Here is a 23,652-nt window from a genome sequence, read left to right on the forward strand (position 1 = left end):
ATGTCTCCTCCACATCTTGGCTGGCTAGTAGCTGCTGACTGTCGTCTAGTAGCTCATCCTCGCTGTATAGTGGAGCTGAGCCCACAGCATATAATACTTGTCTTGCTGAGGGAGCAGAAAAGGACAGAGGCAGGTTGAGGACAGGTGAGGGCACAGGGCCTGCTCCCGGGCCATGCCAATGTATCTGACGAACCCACCGACTCTTGGCTGGGGGTGTCTGATGTCACTTGCGACAAAGTGGATGACCGAGTCAACCATTTAAGAACCGCTGGGTTGTTGGTCAAGACACGACCGCTAGATGACATGGGAGCTCAGGCTTCTTGCTGCGACTCCTTCTGCCATGGCCCCTTACTCTGCTGCGACCATTGCACGAGCCAGAAACATTTAGGCCTCTACCACTCCCCTGTGCAGGGCCTGGCACTTCTCTGTCTGACATACTGTTAGATCAAATAAACAAATAAAAAGGAAATTAAAGCACCCCAAAAAAGTTTGTAATTTTCTCACTTCACCACACAACGGCTAAAAAGCCTTTTTTTTTTCAACTAATACACGCCAAAGAAGGCTTTAGAATATATAACTGCACCGCTGAACGGCGAATAATATATATTTTTTTGTCACTAATACACGCCAAAAAGGGCTGTAGTTTTCTAACTTCACCACACAACGGCTAATAAGCCCTTTTTTCCCGCACTAATACAAGCCAAAAAATGCTTTAGAACATATAACTGCACCGCACAAGGGCAAATAAGACCTAGAAATATTTCCTAATAAACCCTGTTAATCAAACAGCACTTGCAAAAACAGGAACGGTTTGCTGGAATGACAGAGCTGTATAATGGCAATTTGGGTCCCTCAGTCAGTGCAGCAAGGTATAATAGGATTGTTCCTATTACCCAGGCTGTAAACTCCCCTACTGAACCCTGTTCTGCCTCAATAATGTGGAATGATTCCTCCCTATCCTTTCCCTGAACTTCTATACAACAAAATAAAAGTTTTATTCTACCATTGTTCCTAGCGTCTGCTGACATCTCTCCCTAAACAAAATACACTGGAAAATAGCAGAAACCAAGATGGCTGAGGCTGTTATATCACAGGACTGGCTGGCTGCTGATTGGCTGCATCCCTCATTCCCAGAATGTCTTGCTCTATGTCCTAACATGTGCAGCAGCCATTTTAGGAAAAAAATTGATTCGTTACTGCGAAGCGTGAGGAAATTCGAATTCGGTGCGAATTGAATTTTTCGATGAAATTTGGATCGAATTCCACTTTGTCAACTTTGATTCGCTCATCTCTAGTTATGGACATGGAAAAATGATCTATACTTGTTTTAGTTTTTAACTTGATAAAAATCTGAGATGCCAAAAATTTGGCATTTAGACAGCAAATGAGGAATATAAAATAAAAAAAATCACTACAGAGGTAGCCACAGCCTTTAAAGGGGTTGTGTCACTTCAGCAAATAGGATTTATTATGTAGAGAAAGTTAATACAAGCCCCTTACTAATGTGTTATTATCCATATTGCTTCCTTTTCTGGCTGGATTAATTTTTCCATAACATTATACACTGCTCGTTTCCATGGTTGCGACCACTCTGAAATCCAGCAGTGGTTGCAGTGCCTACACACTATAGGAAAAAAAAAACAGCCTATGCGAGCTCCCACGGTCTCAGCCACCAGAGATGCCAGAACCTTTTCCTATAGTGTACGACCATCACTGATGAATTGCAGGGTGGCCGTAACCATGAAAAAGAGCAGTGTATAATGTGATGGAAAAATGAATCCAGCCAGCAAAAGAAGCAATATGGATAATCACAATACATTATTAGTAAGTGGCTTGTATTAACTTTGTCTACATAATAAATGCCATGTGCTGAAGTGACACAACCCCTTTAAGCATTATCTACACACTGATTATATGGCTCTGTGTTGTAAACAGCTATAATAGGGTACCCAGTTTTGAGGGTCCCTTACTGTATATCCATTTGCCTTTGACATGGTAACATCTACCACCTGCAGTGCCTTGCAAAAGTATTCACCCCCTTCGTATTTTGTTACATTACAGCCTTAAGTTCAATGTTTTGTTAATCAGAATTTTATGTGATGGATCAGAACACAATAGTCCAAGTTGGTAAAGTGAAATGAGAAAAATATACAGTACAGACCAAAAGTTTGGACACACCTTCTCATTCAAAGAGTTTTCTTTATTTTCATGACTATGGAAATTGTAGATTCACACTGAAGGCATCAAAACTATGAATTAACACATGTGGAATTATATACATAACAAACAAGTGTGAAACAACTGAAAATATGTCATATTCTAGGTTCTTCAAAGTAGCCACCTTTTGCTTTGATTACTGCTTTGCACACTCTTGGCATTCTCTTGATGAGCTTCAAGAGGTAGTCTCCTGAAATGGTTTTCACTTCACAGGTGTGCCCTGTCAGGTTTAATAAGTGGGATTTCTTGCCTTATAAATGGGGTTGGGACCATCAGTTGCGTTGAGGAGAAGTCATGTGGATACACAGCTGATAGTCCTACTGAATAGACTGTTAGAATTTGTATTATGGCAAGAAAAAAGCAGCTAAGTAAATAAGAAATGAAGGTCAGTCAGTCAGCCGAAAAATTGGGAAAATGTTGAAAGTAAGGGCTATTTGACCATGAAGGAGAGTTATGGGGTGCTGCGCCAGATGACCTGGCCTCCACAGTCACCGGACCTGAACCCAATCGAGATGGTTTGGAGTGAGCTGGACCGCAGAGTGAAGGCAAAAGGGGCAACAAGTGCTAAGCATCTCTGGGAACTCCTTCAAGACTGTTGGAAGACCATTTCAGGGGACTACCTCTTGAAGCTCATCAAGAGAATGCCAAGAGTGTGCAAAGCAGTAATCAAAGCAAAAGGTGGCTACTTTGAAGAACCTAGAATATGACATATTTTCAGTTGTTTCACACTTGTTTGTTATGTATATAATTCCACATGTGTTAATTCATAGTTTTGATGCCTTCATCGTCATGAAAATAAAGAAAACTCTTTGAATGAGAAGATGTGTCCAAACTTTTGGTCTGTACTGTATAAATAAAAACGATTGTTCAGAAATAGAAAACAGAAAATTGGCATGTGCGTATGTATTCACCCTCTTTGTTAGGAAGCCCATAAAAAGCTCTGGTGCAACCAATTACCTTCAGAAGTCACATAATTTGTGAAATGATGTCCATCTATGTGCAATCTAAGTGTCACATGATCTGTTATTACAAATACACACCTTTTTTGAAAGGCCCCAGAGGCTGCAACACCTAAGCAAGAGGCATCACTAACCAAACACTGCCATGAAGACCAAGGAACTCTCCAAACAAGTAAGGGACAATGTTGTTGAGAAGTACAAGTCAGGGTTAGGTTATAAAAAAATATCCAAACCAGGAGCACCATCAAATCTATCATAACCAAATGGAAATAACATGGCACAACAGCAAACCTGCCAAGAGACGGCCGCCCACCAAACTCACGGACCGGGCAAGGAGGGCATTAATCAGAGAGGCAGCACAGATACCTAAGGTATTCTTGGAAGAGCTGCAGAGTTCCACAGCAGAGACTGGAGTATCTGTACATAGGACGACAATAAGCCGTATGCTCCATAGAGTGGGGCTTTATGGCAGAGTGGCTAGAAGAAAGCCATTACTTTCAACGAAAAACAAAAAGGCACGTTGTGAGTTTGCGAAAAGGCATGTGAGAGACTCCCAAAATGTATAGAGGAAGGTGCTCTGGTCTGATGAGACTAAAATTGAACTTTTTGGCCATCAAAGAAAACGCTATGTCTGGCGCAAACCCAACACATCACATCACCCAAAGAACAGCATCATGCTGTGGGGATGTTTTTCAGCAGCCGGCACTGGGAAGCTGGTCAGAGTTGAGGCAAAGATGGCAAAGATGGATGGTGCTAAATACAGGGATATTCTTGAGCTAAACCTGTACCACTCTGTGCGTGATTTGAGGCTAGGATGGAGGTTCACCTTCCAGCAGGACAATGACCCCAAACACACTGCTAAAGCAACACTTGAGTGGTTTAAGTGGAAACATGTAAATGTATTGGAATGGCCTAGTCAAAGCCTACATCTCAATCCAATAGAAAATCTGTGGTCAGACTTAAAGATTGCTGTTCACAAGCGCAAACCATCCAACTTGAAGGAGCTGGAGCAGTTTTGCAAGGGAGGAGGGGCAAAGGAGGAATGGGCAAAACTCCCAGTGGTAAGATGTGGCAAGTTCATAGAGACTTATCCAAAGCGACTTGGAGCTGTGATTGCCGCAAAAGGTGGCTCTACAAAGTATTGACTTTAGGGGGGTGAATAGTTATGCACATTGACTTTTTCTGTTATTTTGTCCTATTTGTTGTTTGCTTTACAATAAAAAAATAAAAAAAACATCTTCAAAGTTGTGGGCATGTTCTGTAAATTAAATAATGCAAATCCTGAAACAATCCATGTTAATTCCAGGTTGTGAGGTACCAAAATACAAAAAAAGGTAAATGTGGGTGAATACTTTTGCAAGGCACTGTATGGCTCCAGATAGATCATCACAGAGATATGGAGCTATACTAAGTGCATCACACCTTATTAACCTCTGTTTAGTCTAAGACAGCTATCCACTGTTGTCTCATCATAGGTACATGACTGTCTGGTCCCTGAAACTTTGAATCCAGATTTACAGACTGTATGTATATTTACCTCCATGATTTTTTTTTTTTTAGCATTCCACATTTTTGCTTTTATATAAGCACAATGTAGCTAAATCATTGTCATGGTTTTTACCTTATTGACCCCAACGGAACAGTGGATGCCACTTCTCTAACGAATCACACGGGCAGCAGCTGATGCCTCATCCACATTATCTGACAGGTTCAGATGTGTTAGAAAAAGTGGCAATGGTGCTGCATTGATATAGCCACACTTTCAGATGAGATATTATCGGTACAAGTAGAAATTTCTATCGGATATTTTTTATATTTGGGTGACCATAACTGGTGAGACCGAACTGCTGTAACTACGCATGGATTAGGATAGGTGTACACTTGCACCTAGATTCCATTATTCTGTTCTAGCATAGGAACAGAATACTGTAATCGCTGGATCCCACCAGATCCTATTCACTATAATGGGTTCTATTCGATTCTGGTGTGGATACTGCTTTTATTTTTGCCAGAATCTCCTCCACAAATGTACACTAATTACCATGGTATTACTGCAAGTAAAGATTAAACAAATTAAAGCCATGTGCTTCACCTGCACTCATAATGAAACCGCAGCAATTAGTGCCAAGTATGGGCACGCTGAGGTTCTATTTTTGTCCCCCATGTTACTACAATGCTTTACAGACATTTGCATCAAGCTGTCCCTATGCAAACATGGGTAGATGTTACAGACTCCATGCAGATTTTGTCCTCTGTCGAATTCGACAAACCCAGTGCTGCAACACACCAGTACTAACCACTGAGCCAATTACACAGTCATATTTACATAGAGTGCAAGTAGAAACCCAATGGGCCAACATATTGTAGTGTTTGTGCCTGGAATTTGCTGGCAATTGTGTGAGATTTTCTGCCACACGTCCCTTGCATGTCATATATTTATGTGCTGCACTTAAAATAGGCTAAGCCATGTTGAAACGTGTCTGGTTGCCTAAAAGTACATGAACTCAAAGGTAGTAAAGGATTCTGGCCCCTTTGTTTACATGCAGTTTCAGGGCTGTGGGGCGTGTAACAACAATCTCAGAGGTTTTCCTCATGAGTATTTGTAGTTATCAACAAAGACTGCCTTTCCCCTTTCCCTTTCCTCTGTTCTGCAAAGAGAATGAATAAAATAGTTGCCCTGTCTGCAGTCTGACTGCTGGGATACCCATGTTGTACGTGTGGGACTAGAAGTCCCAGCTGTACAGTACAATGACATTGCTGATACACACAGGATCTTCCCCCGACCTGTTCTTATTCAAAGCTCTACAGACAATTCTTCATAGCCAGCAGAAAAGTACAGAGGACAGAACTCCTACAGTCTTTGTTAGCTCTGTGTTTTCAGGAGGAAAAATCCTGTGCACAGCATTCTTCAGTGCCTGGAGAAGAGGACACTTGAGTCTGGGCTGCTGATGGAAGAAGGGGTTAAACTTTACTGAAGAATCCAGTGGGAGATACAGGGCAGACAGCTAAGACAAGAGATCAGCAGTGCAGGGGATGTGGCATGTCGCTCCAACCAGCACAGCCTTCACAGTGAGGTCTTCAGAGCAGGGAAAGAAGCTGACATCACAGGTCATGTGATGCTCAGCTAACTAGGAGAATGGGCCCAAGGTAGATGAAGTAAGTGAATTGAAAACCTCTTACATTTTCTTAGCTAGAAGCATACAAAGAACAAAAAATAAATAACTTGGACAAACCCTTTAAATTTATTTTATTGGGATTTTATGTGATAGACCAACACAAAGTGGCAAGTTTATGTGAAATGAAAAGAAAATGCTACATCTTTAAAAAAAATAAAAATTATAATGAAAATTATGGTGTGCATTTGTATTCAGCCCCCTGTACTCTGGTACTCTGATACCCCTAAATAAAATTCATTGGGACCAATTGCTTTCAGAAGTCACCTAGAGTCCACCTGTGTGTAATTTATTTTCAGTTTAACTAAAGCTGTTCTGTGAAGGCCTCTGAGGTTTGTTAGTAAACATTAGTGATCAAAAAGCATCATGAAAAATAAGGAACACATCAGACAGGTCAGAAATAAAGGTGTAGAGAAGTGTAAAGCAGGGTTAGGTTATAAAAAATATCACAAACTCTGAACATCTCATGGAGCACTTCAATCCATCATCCGAAAATGGAAGGAGTATGGCACAAATGCAAACCTACCAAGACATGGCTGTCAACCTGAACTGACAGCCCAGGCAAAAAGATCACTAACTAGAGAATCAGCCAAGTGGCCCATGGTAACTATGGAGGAACTGCAGAGATCCTCAGCTCAAGTGGGAAAATCTATCTGCAGGACAACTATTAGTTGTACTCCACAAATCTGGCCTGGAAGAGTGGCAAGAAGAAAGAAATTTTTGAAAACAAGTCCCGCTTGCAGTTTGCCACAAGCCATGTAGGGGGCACAGCAAACATGTGTAAGAAGGTGCTGCGGTCAGATGAGACCAAGGTTGAACTTTTTGGTCTAAATGCAAAACGCTATGTGTGGTAGAAAACTAACAATTCACATCACCCTGAACACACCATCCCCACTGTGAAACATGGTGGTGGCAGCATCATGATGTGTGAATGCTTTTCTTCATCGGGAAGGGAAGCTGGTTAGAGTTGATGGGAAAATGGATGTCACTAAATACAGGGCAATCATGTAGAGAAAAAAACCTGGTAGAGGCTGAAAAAGACTTGAGACTGGGGTGGAGGTTCATCTTCCAGCAGGACAATGATCCTAAACATGCAGCACTACTGTACAGTAGAGATGTCGCGAACATAAAAAGTTGTTCCAAGGGGACTAACACCTGGACTGTGGCATGCTGGAGGGGGATCCATGGCAAAACTCCCATGGAAAATTACATAGTTGACGCAGAGTTGGGTTTTAATCCATAAAGGGCATAAATCACCTAACAATCCAATTTTTTTTTGAACAACGTGGTTTAAAACATCCAGTGTGTGTATACGATCAGGTATGATGTTGTATCGATCAGGTAGTGCAAGGGTTACGCCCGCTTCACAGACATTGACAGACCAAACTCCCCTTTTAATGCACCGCAAACAACCACAAACTCCCCATTTGTTCAAGGTTGGATACCAAGCTAGCCATGTCCCGTTGATGTCATTGAAGGTTTCTTCCTCCACCCAGCCACGTACAACACCAAGGGTCCCCGAAAGGTGAATTTAATAGATTTTTCGAGCGGGGAGATGGTTAAAAAAATGCTGGCTCCCTCCCCTTTGTTTGAATCCACGGTCACTGCGTCTGCGCCGTGCAATTTACTCTCACACCCGATATGAGTGGTATTTTCTGTAGTTCTCTCTTCTCATCAGTTTAATCCCTGTTACGTCCCCAATCTGGGGTCCATTTATTAAATTGATTTTTCGAACGGGGAGATGGTTAAAAAAAACGCTGGCTCCCTCCCCTTTGTTTGAATCCATGCCACGGTCACTGCGTCTGCGCCGTGCAATTTACTCTCACACCCGATATGAGTGGTATTTTCTGTAGTACTATTCTCATCAGTTTAATCCCTGTTACGTCCCATATCAGGGATTGCCTTTTGTGAAAAATTTTTTAGGCCGGGTACCTTCGACTGCCTTCACAGTGACAGACCAAACTCTGATACACCAAAATGAATTGATTTTAGGAACCGGGAGATGGAAAAAGCAGCTTGTTCGGTCCTCTTACTCCCAAGTTGGGGCACTGCGCGTGCACGGAGCAATGTGCTGTGACACCCTAAATGAGTAGTGTCTTAACTAGTACTATTCCTATCCGGGGACGTGTGTAGAATTGATTAACCATTGTCGAATTAACGAACCATTACGACATCCTGCAATAATTTATTTCTGAGTTTTGTACTTGCTTTGTATTGGAATTGATGGGGATTTTTTTAATTGTCTGCATTATTTCTAATAAACTATTAAGAGACTTTATTATGATTTTTTTATTTTATGTATTAAAAACCCATACAACATAAAAAAAAAAAATTATGTTTTTTCTATGAAAAATTATCCAGCCGATCGCTTTTGGTCTGATCATAATGAAGCAACGGCCTTATCATCTGGGGTGTGGCAACATTGCCAACACACTCATAGAGGTGATGATCGCTTCATTGTGATACGCAAGCCCCTTCACCACAACAAGTTAACGATCACGAAGGGGAATTGACACTTGTATGTGCCGTTTTTGTTTTTGTTTTGTTTTTGCAGCCACAGTACAGCACCAGAGGCCAGAAAAATTAGGCATGTACACATGCCTGAAAAATAATGGTATTGTTGCAGCCGCTGTTGTAGCAGCGGCCGGAAAAATTGATGTTTTCAAGGCAGAAAGGTGACTAAAACATTGTGGCTTGAACCCTAGTTGGTGGCGGAGAATTCACGAAAGTCATCCGGTATGCAGACATTAAATACAGCAGCGTGGGGACCATTTTGAGGCCAAGGCATGTCATCAGGCCTTTTGTTAGTCAAACGTATCGCCCACTGTCAGTCCCTTCGGGATCCATGCCTCATTCATCTTAATGAAGGTGAGGTAATCAACACTTTTTTGACCGAGGTGACTTCTTTTGTCAGTGACAATGCCTCCTGCTGCACTGAAGGTCCTTTCTGACAGGACACTTGAAGTGGGGCAGGCCAGAAGTTCTATCGCAAACTGGGATAGCTCAGGCCACAGGTTAAGCCTGCACACCCAGTAATCAAGGGGTTCATCGCTCCTCAGAGTGTCGATATCTACAGTTAAGGCGAGGTAGTCTGCTACCTGTCGGTCGAGTCGTTCTCTAAGGCTGGATCCCGAAGGGCTGTGGTGATGTGTAGGACTGAAAAAGCTCTGCATGTCCTCCATCAACAACACATCTGTAAAGTGTCCTGTCCTTGCCGCCGTGGTCGTGGTAGGAGGAGGATTACTTTCACCTCTTCCCCAGTTAGATTCCCGTTGTGCTGTGACATCCCCCTTATAAGCTGTGTAAAGCATATTTTTTAGTTTGGTTTTGAACTGCTGCATCCTTTCTGACTTTCGGTAATTTGGTAACATTTCCGCCACTTTCTGCTTATACCGGGGGTCTAGTAGCGTGGCCACCCAGTACAGGTCGTTCTTCTTCATCCTTTTTATACGAGGGTCCCTCAACAGACATGACAGCATGAAAGACCCCATTTGCACAAGGTTGGATGCCGAGCTACTCATTTCCCGTTCCTCGTCCTCACTGATGTCATTGACGGTCTGTTCTTCCCCCCAGCCACGTACAACATCACGGGTCCCAGATAGGTGACAATAACGAGCACCCTGGGATGCCTGCTGTGGTTGGTCTTCCTCCTCCTCAAAGCCACATTTCTCCTCTGACTCCTCTTTCTCATATTCCTCTTGCAGCGCAGGTCCGGTAAGCGATGATGACAAGGCTGTTTCTGGTGGTGATGGTGACCACAACTCTTCCTTTTCCTTTTCACGCTCATCTACAGCCTGATCCAGCACTCTTCGTAGGGCACGCTCCAGGAAGAAAACAAATGGGATGAGGTCGATGATGGTGCCTTCAGTGCGACTGACTAGGTTTGTCACCTCCTCAAAAGGACGCATGAGCCTACAGGCATTGCGCATGAGCGTCCAGTAATGTGGCAAAAAAATTCCCAGCTCCGCAGAGGCTGTCCTAGCACCCCGGTCATATAAATACTCGTTGACTGCTTTTTCTTGTTGGAGCAGGCGGTCGAATATTAGGAGTGTTGAATTCCAACGTGTCGGGCTGTCGCAAATCAAGCGCCTCACTGGCATGTTGTTTTGGTGCTGAATGTCTGAAAAGTGCGCCATGGCCGTGTAGAAACGCCTGAAATGGCCACACACCTTCCTGGCCTGCTTGAGGACTTCCTGTAAGCCTGGGTACTTAGACACAAAGCGTTGTACGATGAGATTTAACACATGTGCCATGCACGGCACATGTGACAACTTGCCCAAATTCAATGCCGCCAACAAATTGCTTCCATTGTCACAAACCACTTTGCCGATCTCCAGTTGGTGCGGGGTCAGCCACTGATCCACCTGTGCGTTCAGGGCGGACAGAAGTGCTGGTCCGGTGTGGCTCTCTGCTTTCAGGCAAGTCAACCCCAAGACAGCGTGACACTGTCATATCCGGGATGTGGAATAGCCCCTGGGGAGCTGGGGGGATTTAGTTGATGTGCAGCCAGACGCCGCAGCAGAAGAGGACTCAGCCGAGGAGGTTATTGAAGAGGATGGAGTAGGAGGAGTAGAGGCGGTGTCACCAACTCCGCTGCAGAGCCACGCATTCCATGCTTGTCAGCCGTCAGCAGGTTGACCCAATGCGCAGTGTACGTGATATACCTGCCCTGACCATGCTTTGCAGACCAGGTATCAGTGGTCAGATGGACCCTTGCCCCAACACTGTATGCCAGAGATGCCATAACTACCTTTTCAATCACTGAGTAGAGGTTTGGGATTGCCTTTTTTGAAAAAATTTTTTGTCCGGGTACCTTCCACTGTGGTGTTCCAATAGCGACAATTTTTTTGAAGGCCTCAGACTCCACCAGCTGGTATGGTAAAAGCTGGCGGGTTAAGAGTTCCGTCAAGCCAGCTGTGAGACGCCGGGCAAGGGGGTGATTCTGTGACATTGGCTTCTTACGCTCAAACATTTCCTTGACAGACACCTGACTGTGGGCAGATGAGATGGAACTGCTGAAGGTGAGAGGTGGAGTGGCGGGTGGTTGAGAGGGGGCAAGGAGGAAAGCAGTGGTTGACGTGGCTGAAGATGCTGGACCAGGAGGAGGATGGTGGCTTTGAGTTTGTGTGCTGCTTGTACTCATGTGTTGATGCCATAGGCGTTTGTGATGTGCGATCATGTGCCTTCGCAAAGCAGTTGTACCGAGGTGGGTGTTGGACTTCCCACGACTCAGTTTCTTTTGGCACAGGTTGCAAATGGCATTGCTGTTATCAGAGGCAGACACACAAAAAAAATGCCACACTGCTGAGCTTTGCAATGATGGCATTCTGGTGGTGGCAACAATATGCGTTGATTGGCGTGCTGTCTGGCTGACCCCGGGTGCCGATACATGCTGTCTGACTGTGCCACTAGCTCCTTGCGACGACCTCCCCCTGCTTCCAACTCGTCTCCTCCTTCTCTCTGTCTCCCCTTCTGAACTTTCCCCCTCTTCTTCTTCTCTTCGAGCAGGCACCCACGTGGCATCCACGGACACATCGTCATCATCAACCACTTCACTTGTATCTGACACCTCAGCAAAGGAAGCAGCAGTGGGTACAACATCATCATCATCATCACACTATACGTCCATGTGTGTAATGCTGCCTGACTGAGACATATCCCTGTTATCTACATCCTCTGGCAATAATGGTTGCGCATCACTAATTTCATCCAACTGATGTGTAAATAACTCCTCTGAGGGATCCATTGAAGCGGCTGTGGTGGTAGTGGTGGTGGTGGCGGCGGCCAGGAGAGTGGTAACTTGAGAGCAGGTGACCAAAGCTGAGCTGGAGGAGGATGGTGCGTCAAGGTTCTTAGCGGAAGCTGTTGAAGATTGGGTGTCCTGTGTAAGCCAGTCAACTATTTTCACCAAATTTTTTGGGTCCAGGGTACGTGGCCTCTGAACACTGGGCATTATTCCAGGGCCAGTGGAAATCACAGCACCACGACGGCCCCTGTGGGGTGGCCTGCCTCTGCCTGTCATTTTTTTTAGATAAGTGGTACTATGCGTGCAAGGTACTGTGCCACCCTATATAAGTGGTGGGCAGTGGGCGGGCCAGACACACACTGGCTTGCAACTGGGATTATATCACAGAAAAATATTCAATAATTTTTTTTTTATCTGCAAGGTATTTGTGAGTGAGTGACACCCTGTAACGGTATGAGTGGTGGGCTAGCCAGTGGCCACAGTACAGTCTATGGGAAAGACACACACTGGCTTGCAACTGGGATTATATCACAGAAAAACATTAAATAGATTTTTTTTTTTTTATATAAAAGGTATGTGTGAGTGACACCCTGTATGAATGGTGTGCACACAGTACTGTCTGTAGGCCAGACAGTCACTCACTGGCTTGCAACTGCTATTATATCACAGAGAAATAATAAATTGAATTTTTTTTATCTGCAAGGTATTTGTGAGTGAGTGACACCCTGTAACAGTATGAGTGGTGGGCTAGCCAGTGGCCACAGTACAGTCTGTGGGCAAGACACACACTGGCTTGCAACTGGGATTATATCACAGAAAAATATTTAATTGAATTTATTTTTATCTGCAAGGTATTTGTGAGTGAGTGACACCCTGTAACGGTATGAGTGGTGGGCTAGCCAGTGGCCACAGTACAGTCTGTGTGGGCCTGACACACACTGGCTTGCAACTGGGATTATATCACAGAAAAACATTAAATTATATTTTTTTTTATCTAAAAGGTATGTGTGAGTGACACCCTGTATGAATGGTGTGCACACAGTACTGTCTGTAGGCCAGACAGTCACTCACTGGCTTGCAACTGCTATTATATCACTGAGAAATAATAAATTGAATTTTTTTTATCTACAAGGTATTTGTGAGTGAGTGACACCCTGTAACGGTATGAGTGGTGGGCCAGACACACACTGGTTTGTAACTGCGATTATATCACAGAAAAATATTAAATTGCATTTTTTTAATCTGCAAGGTATTTTTGAGTGAGTGACACCCTGTAACGGTATAAGTGGAGGCCTAGCCACTAGCCAGTGGCCACAGTACAGTCTGTGTGGGCCAGACACACACTGGCTTGCAACTGGGATTATATCACAGAAAAATATTAAATTGAATTTTTTTTATCTAAAAGGTATGTGTTAGAGACACCCTGTATGAATGGTGTGCACACAGTACTGTCTGTAGGCCAGACAGTCACTCACTGGCTTGCAACTGCTATTATATCACTGAGAAATAATACATTTAATTTTTTTTATCTGCAAGGTATTTGTGAGTGAGTGACACCCTGTAACGGTATGAGTGGTGGGCTAGCCAGTGGCCACAGTACAGTCTGTGGGCCAGACACACACTGGCTTGCAACTGGGATTATATCACAGAAAAATATTAAATTGAATTTTTTTTATCTAAAAGGTATTTGTTAGAGACACCCTGTATGAATGGTGTGCACACAGTACTGTCTGTAGGCCAGACAGTCACTCACTGGCTTGCAACTGCTATTATATCACAGAGAAATAATAAATTGAATTTTTTTTATCTGCAAGGTATTTTCTGTCACACCCTGTATGAATGGTTTGCACACAGTACTGTCTGTGACTGAGCCTGCAGCCTCTCACACAACACGGGCAGGCAAATGCAATATTTATATAAATATTAAAAAAACAAAAAACAGACTGATGTACCAGCCCTAAAAAGGGCTTTTTGGGGTGCTGTCAGGACACTGTCCTTACAGCAGATGAGTCTGTGGACACAGAACACTGCCCTAGCTAGCGCTTTCCCTATTAGATCAGCAGCAGCAGCACTCTGCCTCCTCTCACTAAGAATGCAGCTTCCGAATGAATCTAAAATGGATGCTGTCCAGGATGTGGAGGGTCTGGGAGGGAGGGTCTGCTGCTGATTGGCTGGAATGTGTCTGCTGACTGTGAGGTACAGGGTCAAAGTTTACTCAATGATGATGTATAGGGGGCGGACTGAACATCGCATATGTTCGCCCGCCGCGGCGATCGCGAACAAGCTATGTTCGCCGGAACTATTTGCCGGCGAACTATTCGGGACATCTCTGCTGTACAGGCGCATATCCATCCAGATCATGGGGCCCAAAAAATATGGGAGGATCAGGAGACAGGGTGAGGACTGAAAGAGGTCAGGAACAACCAGAACAGGATGGATACACATCTGGGCCCTCTGCCTCCTATGTTACTCCAATTCCTCCTCCCCCTACTGTCACTACTGCTGCTTTTTTAGGCCAACCCCAACCGAACACGTATGCACTAAGGGACCGCCAGTTACCTCAATCACATACCAACAAAAAAATAGACATGCTACCCACAGAAAACACTTTAATCATAAATTTATCAGGGAAAGCCCTGTCTGAGGATGAGATATCAATATTAAGAAAAGGACTCACCTTTGTACCGACCACGAGATTTTATCGTTTTGACTGGATCAAGGATATACAACTCTTCACTAGGAAACTACGTTGGCATAAAATCTTTGCAACGTCGGACAAAAAGAGTTGTCAGGAATTAAGTGTAGAAATGGGGGACCTAGAGGGCATTGATACTCTTGTACATCTTCTAGAGGAGAACGAACGACCGAGTGGACAGGGCCCCTTCATCACCCTGAGAAATAAAAGCATCAAAATGGCACCTAAAACATTGAATGAGGCAAATTCAAAAACATTGAATGAGGCAAATATAGATATCTTCTTGAAGTCGGTTATACGTGATCTCGAAAAAATAGGATACACCACCCCTAATAAAAACTACACCCGGGCAGAAATGATGGCACTACAAAGTCTCAGTACAAACAGGGACATTATAATCAAGTCATCAGACAAGGGGGGGGGAACATTGTTGTTCTTTCATTGCAACAATAAAGAGACATGTGCCTCTCTTTGGTTTCAGACAAAAACAGCTATGTAGTACTCAGGGGAGATCCAACTGACAAATTTCTGACCGAGCTATCTCAGATTTTACAGGAGGGTCTAGAAAATAGATGTATAGACCGTAAAGAATATGAGTATCTGTTATCTACCACCCCGAAAATAGCAACATTCTATGGGCTCCCAAAAATACATAAGGGGACTAGTCCCCTAAAAGGATGCCCCATAGTTTCGGGGATCGAGAGTCTAACTCATCATGCGGGTGTGTACATTGATAAAGTCCTACATCCCTTTGTATCCACACTCCCGTCATATTTACAGGACACGACGGACCTACTGCAAAGAGTAGAGGGTGTCAGCATAGAACCTGACAGCTGGTTCGCCTCGATAGACGTTGAAGCCCTCTACACCTCAATTCCCCTTAACAAGGGTCTGTCAGCAGTCAAATATTTTCTGGATTCCAGATCGATGGACTTATATCAACACAACCAATTCACCCTTCAACTCCTCAATTTTGTCCTGACACACAACTATTTTGTATTCGAAGACCGCTTCTACCACCAGCTCAGGGGCGCCGCTATGGGGAGCCCGTGTGCACCAACTTATGCAAATCTGCTCCTGGGCTGGTGGGAGGACACGGTTGTATTTTCTGAATCTATGATACCCTGGACCAGGTTCATATCACTCTGGTCCAGGTTCATAGATGATATTTTACTTCTTTGGTCAGGGACAGTCAGTGAGTTTCAACAATTTATGGACACACTTAACTCTAACCATATACGATTATTTTTCACGTCGGAAATACATCGTAACACTATAAACTTCCTGGATGTTTGTCTAGAAAGAGATGAACATAATTATATAAAAACGACCCTCTTTAGGAAAAAGACTTCCACTAACAGTCTTCTACGCTGGGATAGCTTTCATCCCACCCCTTTAAAAAGGGGCATTCCTAAAGGGCAGTTTTTAAGAGTTCGGAGGAACTGTTCTGAATCTAAAAACTTTACACATGAAGCATCCAAGCTCTTTGATCGGTTTAAACAGAGGGGGTACCCAAGTCCATGCCTATATGAAGCATGGAATTGGGCCAATTCAAGGGATCGTACCTCCCTGCTACAACCACACATTAACAAAAAGAGCCTTCAAGAACAAATCAGAATCATTGGAACTTTCGATTCAGAATGTCAACATGTTCGAGACATCCTGAATGGATACTGGTCATTATTAAAGACAGACCGTGACCTGACCCGTGTACTATCCGAAAACCCGGCTATTGCATATAGACGTGGACGTAATATAGGTGATACACTGGTCCATAGTCACTTTGAGTCCCCAGAAAAAAGCACATGGTTGTCCAACAGACAGATGGGCACTTTTAAGTGCGGCAAGTGCAAAGCGAGCACCTTTATAGCTCCAGGAAAAACTTTCATGAATAGCCTGGAAGACCAGATATTCTATACCCGCAGCTTTGCCAATTGCAATACCTCTGGGATCATCTATATGGCTCAATGTGACTGTGGACTCAAATATATAGGTAAAACCAAAAGGATGTTCAAAAAGAGAATCCTTGAACATATTGGGGACATCCGGAATAAACGGGACAAACCCATATCAAGACACATATGGACTAATCATGCAGGGTCCACCAAAACCATTCACTTTTTCATGATTGAAGCATTAAAAATGTCTAAAAGAGGTCGGGACATTGATAAACTGTTAAAACAAAAAGAATCCAGATGGATCTTCAGGCTAAACACTGTTGCACCTGCTGGATTAAATTAATGCATCGAATTTGCGTGTTTCATATAAGGCGTCTTCACTATCTCTAAGGATCAACATATCATATATACAGCACAACGTTTGTTGACTGGGTGGTAAACCCCTCCAAAATTGATCCTTATAATGTATTAGCCAGTACGCCCTTTAAATAATCCATTTCATCTAATAACTAGATATATATATATATATCAATTCATCAACCTGGGGTGCCAAATGTACCACACTTATATATGTGCTTCTGGTTACATAGGATTACATCAAATATACACCAACTTGCTTACTATTACCCTATGTAACCATAAAACATTAAGGAAGCTATGTTATATTAATATTCCTTCCTACATAGGAGCAATTTTCTCTGTCCCGCCTCTCCACAATGGCTCAGATGAGCGATCATGTGACCGGCATCATGGTCTCGTGCCAACGTCTGACGTCAGACGCTACCCGGCATCAACCTCATGTGGGAGCTACCCATGTCACTCGGTACCCGGAAGTAGCCTTTAAACGGCAAGGACGCCAGCAGCACATTGCTGCTACATCTTCCGGACATCACTGCCATTGCGCCTCCGAGTCACCACGATGCCCCCACCAGTATTGGCCTCTTAACGCCGAGGGTCCATCTGACCACTCCTCAAGGGCACACAAGTACCACTAACCAGACCACTACTTTCCTAATACTGGTCCATACTGCATATTGACAATTATTATTTTATCATGCATATGGACCATTGTTCACCCTTAAAGTGGCCATAAGATATTACTGTTAAACTTTATGTATATTAGGGGTATTGCTATCTTATTATACCTAATATAAGACCATATAATTTAGGCACATATATTCAACAACTGGTGGGAGACAAACAGTGAGGCATCATTTTGTTTAATGCTGATGCGGGTCATATATATATATATATATATATATATATATATATATATAAAAAAATTGGTATACCCCACTTGGCTCCAGCTAAGAGCATCAGACATTGGGGTCATTCTAGGTCACTTCAAATAATAGTGACTATATTACAGCTTGATAACCGTTGTCTTTTGCTCTGCCAGCTGGAATTGATATATTCTATAATGATGAGCCAGTCAGTAGCTGGTAATAAATCTTGATCACTTATTATAGTGACATTTTCACTATCAAAAAAGAGAGAAAATAAATGGAAAAGTAAATAAATTAACTTGTATATAGTATATTTTGAAGTGCTCAGGTGATTACTATTGGTGATAGGTATTTTCTAGTCAGATATGTCCCCTGATGAGCCTGACACCAACCAGGCGAAACGCGTAGTGATGACATAGGACACCTCTATAAATTTTTTCTATGATTCTATATTACTTATTTCACCTAATATTTAGGGTGTTTTCTGTCACTTCATCTGGGTATACATATCTATGTGTTTATTATTTTTTGTATTCAAAATAGCCTAGGTCTATATATATAGGGTTAAATATTCCACATTGTTGGAACCCTTCCCGTGCTAGGGCCATCCCAGGGATACTAGGAGGCACGAGAAACGGGATCGCCCCTATCGGGGCGGCTATTCCGTATTTAGGCAGGGTTATTTAATTAGGGCCAGAATTAGGGCTACTGCCCCCGATAGGTCCAATTAATATTTCCTTTCTCTCTTGCAAGCATCGTGCAAGGGAATAGCAACCTGACCTTAGGTTTTGTTTTTCTTTCCTTTGATTTATCATTCATTTATGATTATAAGGGTGTATTGACTTTTAACATAAAAGTATTAAAGGTTATGTTTTAGAATGGTGGTGTTTCTGTGAACTCTTGTTAAATGACCACATTCTACCAAAATTCCCCTGAACAGGACTGTGTTCAATCTGTGAATAAACTACTGTACAATGGAAAGGTTTAGATGAAAGCATATCCATGTGTTAGAATGGCCCTGTCAAAGCCCAGACCTAAATCCCATTGAGAATCTATGGCAAGACTTGAAAAATGCTGTTCACAGATGCTCTCCGTTCAACCTGACTGAGCTTAATCTATTTTGCTAAGAAGAATGGGCAAATATTTCAGACGCTAGATGTGCAAAGTTGGCAGATACATATCCCAAAACACTTAAATCTGTAGTTGCAGAGAAAGGTGGACCTACAATGTATTGACTCAGGGGGCACACCACACTTTCCAGATTCTTATTTCGAAAAATTTTTGAAAACCACATATTATTTTCTTTTCACTTCACACATACTTGCTACTTTGTGTTAGTCTATCACATAAAATCCCAATAAAAATACATTTAAATTTGTGGGTGTAACGTGAAAAAATGTGGAACATTTCAAGGAGCATGAATACTTTTTTCTAGGCACCATATACGTAACAAAGAACACACTGGTCATAAATATGCCACAAAATAAAAATGGCAGAGGCAAAACCTTCTGCCACAAAATGCACCACTGTTAATAAATCTCCCCCAATGTTTCTTATTAAAGCTTTACTGAATTGTACATTTGCCTCCTTAGAGGCTTAAGCATTTAATTGGAAAAATTGGCATCTTGTAGATGGTGGAAACTAGGCTTTGTTAATGAGTAATACTTGTGTCCGGGGGCAGGTTTATGGCTTTCCAGACTTGTTTTCTGAACTACCCACAGAGCCCTGTTAAGAGATAAACTTTAATTGTTGAGCTGGGACACCCATCAGCCTCTTCTCATTACTGTTTCTGTACAATCAAGCAATTTGCATTACTAAGTGCCATTTACAGTAGTGGACATGGTGACTAAGCTCTGTGAAGCTACAAAGCAACGTTTTAATCAATAATTTAATTTCAGAGACTTTAAGTATTCAGCTTTAGAGTAAATCTTTTCATAGTTAAAAGAAAATGCTTTTATTACGAGACATGTCCAAAATATCAAATACATTTACACACCTTTCTTAAAGGATCCATCATTTTTTTAATCGCATATTAACAAACTATATGTGAGTATTCTATGTAATTAAAAAAATAAAAATAAAGGTGGATGTTTTATAAAAGTTTCCTTTTAAAGGAAAAAAATATATATTTGCATAAAATGTACAGTTGTACTTGAAAGTTTGTGAACCCTTCAGAATTTTCTACATTTCTGCTAAATTTGTCATAAAACTACATCAAAGTCCTAAAAGCAGATAAAGATATAAAGATATCCAAATCAAACAAACACAAAATATTACTCTTGATCATTTATTAATTGAGGAAAAATGGTCCAATATCACGTCTGTGAGTTGCAAAAGTATGTGCGAACCTTTAGAAATTGCTTGAGAAATTAAAGTCAGGTGCTTTCAATCAATGGGATGACTATCAGGTGTGAGCGAGTGACCTGTTTTATTTAATGAAAAGAGATCTATCAAGTTTTGATCTTCACATCACATTTGTGGAAGTGTATCATGGCATGAACAAAGGAGATTTCTGAGGATCTCAGAATAAGGTCTCTTTCACATGAACGGATGCCATGCGTGGAATCCGCTGCGTGAAAGAATGCCAAACCCTGCTCCGCAGCAGAGACACGGAGCATTAACATGATTGATAATGCTCCGTGCCTCTCTGTGATCTTTTTACTACAAAATCACGGTGACAACTTTATTTCACTGTGATTTTGTAGTAAAAAGGTCACACAGAGGCACAGAGCATTATCAATCATGTCGTGTCTTTGCTGTCCAGGGCGGGTTTTGGCAGTGTTTCACGCAGCGGATTAGCCGCACGGGATCCGCTAGTGTGAAAGAGCCCTAAGAGTTGTTGATGCTCATCAGGCTGGAAAAGGTTACAAAGCCTTCTCTAAAGAGTTTCCATACTTCCAGATTGTGCACAAATGGATAAAATTCCATTATTACCCTCCCCAGAAGTGGTCGACCAACAAAGATCATGCCAAGAACAAGGCATGTAATAGTCCTCGAGGTAAGCAACTAAACAACTTTTTTAGATTAGCTAATGGTAGTTTTCATGATTCTACCATCAGGAATATTTTTTATGGATTGATGAGACTAAAATAAAATGTTTATTCCAGAATATGTCCTACAACCAGGACGAGTTTTGGCAAACATGCCTTTATCAACAGGTACATCCTAATAGAAATACAAGTGGTATATATACACAAAAAATACAGCCTAAAAGGACGTCCAACGCCCTATGCAAATACGTTTATGTCGTCTTTTGAAGAAACCTATGTATACAATACTGACCTATATCAGAATAACGTCCTTACTTAGAAGAGGTTTATAGACAACAATTTTTTGCATATGGGCAGGGCCGCGTGAGACCCTATTGTCTTTCATTGATCATTTAAATACAACTTGTGATGGTCTACAATTCACATTGGTCTATGATAAAGATGTGGTGAGCTTTTAGACACTCGAGTGATTAAGGATCAGCAGGGCCATTTATTTATTGATCGCTATAGGAAAGATACAGATAGAAATAACATTTTACATTATGATAGTGCCCATCCCCATCTCTTAAAAGAGCTATACCCAAGTCACAATATCAAAGGGTTAGACGTATAGCCACTGATCCTGAGACACAGAAGATAAGGCTTGGAGAAAAGAGATATTTCAGGAGAGAGGATATCCTATATCTATCTATTTTGGAAGAAGCGAAAGAAGGATTAGTGAGAACTATATATTCTGATACTGGAAGTAAACCATCAAGAATAGTATTCGTACATAAATATCACCCTTACAATGCAGGTTTTGACAATGTAATTCGGAAACATTGGCACTTATTGGAGAAGGCATATCCACAGGTAAATGAGTTAAAAAATCTACCGTTGATATGCAATAAGAAGAATCAGAACTATAGAGACAAATTGGTCCACGCTGATTTAGGTAGCAAGAAAGAGACACTACGGCAAAAGGGGACATTCCCCTGTCTCCATTGTCTCCAATGTTGGCATATAATTAAAGGCCCAGTATTCCATCACCCTCATACAGGACGTACATTTAAGGTGAAAGGTTTTTTCACATGTGAATCTACGAATATAGTTTATCTGATTAAGAGCCCATGTGGCTTATTGTACATTGGGGTGACAATGCAGACAGTCAAGAATCGGATTAATAAGCATAAATCAAATATTAGGACAAAGAATTTGATGCTACCTATCCCTAATCACTTTGAGAAATGTAAGCACACCATATCTCAATTGAGATTTCAGGTGTTGGAACAAATAAAAAGACCAAGGAGAGGGGGAGATATTTAAACGCTTCTGCTACGTAGTGAGGCATACTGGATTCACACACTGGATACATTACATCCTAGAGGTCTCAATAGGGATTATGAGATTATGCACTTATGAGAAAAAATGTTTTTTCTTTTTTTCATTTTTCTATATGACTAACTCCTTGTTTTGTGTATATCTCTTTTAGACCTCAGATTTTCAGTGAAGGACTTTGAGTTGATCCTTGAATATGATATTGACTGAAACATTATATCCAATTGTAAGGTAGAATCCACTACTGTTTTTCTTTTTTAATGTTTTTTTTGCCTAATACTTTTCTTATATGTACTGATTGATTGACTCTTAGAGTGCACCACCCATAATGGGTGTTGGGCGTCCTTGTATGTGGTACTCTTTGTATAATTGCCACTTGTATTTCTATTACCTGTTGTACCTGTTAATAAAGGCATGTTTGCCGAAACGCGTCCTGGTTGTAGGACATATTCTGGAATAAACTGAATTTGCAAAGACACAGCTGCTGGGATTCATTACTAGATGTTGACTGTGGAGGTGGCTTCTTTTCCCGTGCAGCGTGCATTGAGCGAGTGCTGATCGGCTTTGCTACTTACCTAAAATAAAATCTTTGGCTTTAAATGAGAAGCATTGTTTGGAGAAAGGAAAACACTGCATTCCGGCATAAAAACCTCATCCAATCTGTGAAACACTGTGTTGGTAGTATCATGATTTGAGCCTGTTTTGTTGCATCAGGATGGCTTGCCATCATTGATGGAACAATGAGTTCTGAATTATATCTGTAAATTCTAAAGAAAAATGTCAGGATATCTGTTTGTGAGCTGAATCTCAAAAGAACATAGGTCATACAGCAACACAATGACCCGAAGCATACAAGTAATTCTAACAAAAATGGTTAAAGAAGAACAAAGGTTAAGTCCTGACCTTAATCCAATAGAAACATTGCAGAAAGACCTGAAGCAAGCAGTTCATGGAAGGAAACCCTCCAACATAATGGTTGAACCTGTTTTGTACAAAGGAATGGGCTAAAATTGCTCCAAGCTCATGTGCAGGACTAATCAACAATTAGCAGAAATGTTTAGTTGCACAATGGGGTCACAACAGATGTGATATTGGATCATTTACCTCAATAAATATATGAGGAAGTCTAAGATTTCTGTCTCATTTGTTTGATTTTGTTATCTTTAGCAACTTTTAGGACATGTGAAAGTCTGATGTAGTTTTAGGTTAAATTTATGCAGAGATATAGAAAATTCCGCAGAGTTCACAAACTTTCAAGCACCACTGTATACGTCTACATTGTACTGCAGACTTTATGAAAGAATTAGTGATGTGGACTCACATTTTCTAAATAATGCAGCCCTTATGTGTTCATATACTTTATCAGGGGTTTGGTATGGTGGTAGCACCCAACAGCCAAAAGTCCCCTACCATCTAATCTAAATGTTACAT

The sequence above is a fragment of the Bufo bufo genome, chromosome 4 (genome assembly GCF_905171765.1).
Source record: "Bufo bufo chromosome 4, aBufBuf1.1, whole genome shotgun sequence".
Classification (NCBI taxonomy): domain Eukaryota; kingdom Metazoa; phylum Chordata; class Amphibia; order Anura; family Bufonidae; genus Bufo; species Bufo bufo.